General features: G+C 66.7%; 1 long non-coding RNA gene across 2 annotated transcripts in view; it reads right to left on the reverse strand.

Moving 5' to 3' along the window:
• The window catches only part of LOC102764603, a 54,765-nt gene that overhangs the window by 4,869 nt on the left and 49,292 nt on the right, over positions 1 to 604 (reverse strand). The window contains exon 3 of one of the 2 annotated variants that reach the window (XR_001512797.1): positions 46 to 563. The exons of the other annotated variant lie outside the window; for it this stretch is intronic. This is a non-coding gene — a long non-coding RNA (uncharacterized LOC102764603). Of the gene's footprint in view, positions 1 to 45; positions 564 to 604 lie in introns of those variants that run through there. 2 annotated transcript variants of the gene reach the window in all.

The raw sequence follows: 604 nt of genomic DNA on the forward strand, positions 1-604 counted from the left end.
GGCCTACAGGCCAGGGGGTAGGAGAGGGAGGCCTCGAGGCTCAGAGGGACACAAGCAAGACAGGCTCAGGGGTTCCAACTGAACAGAAGGGAAACGCCCTAGCTCCCCCAGACCTGGGCGGGTGGGAGAGACCCCTGTGTGCCTGTCTGCCCGCCACTGACTGCTGTGGGCCCTCTGGCCGCCCCTGGCCTCCCCGGCCTCTGCCTGCTCATCGGTCATAGGAGGCCCCATCCCTTCTAGCTCCTCAGGGTGGTGGTGAGCCCGGGCGAGGGGAAAGGTGTGCGGGCCCTGGGTGGGTGGGAAGCCTGCAGGAGGCTGCTCTTGGCAGTGTGGTCACTGGGCTCCTGCTGGGTTCCAGGCCTGTGATCCGTGTACAACGTGACCCAACGGAGGGATCTGGGCAGCAGACAGCGGGGCAGAGGAGAAAATGAGAGCAGGAGGGGAGGGAGGAGGAGGGAAGGGGGGCGAGCTGGCCGTGCCTGGGCAGGGAGTGCTTCCTGGAGGCGGTGGCTTCGGTGCATTAGGTGAGGGGCAGGGTGTGCAGAGGCCACAGGAGCAGGAGGCTTGTGGGCAGGACCAGCACCAGGAAGGCACAGCGGAGGGA

This window comes from Myotis davidii, unplaced genomic scaffold (assembly GCF_000327345.1).
Source record: "Myotis davidii unplaced genomic scaffold, ASM32734v1 scaffold514, whole genome shotgun sequence".
NCBI classification, from domain to species: Eukaryota; Metazoa; Chordata; class Mammalia; order Chiroptera; family Vespertilionidae; genus Myotis; species Myotis davidii.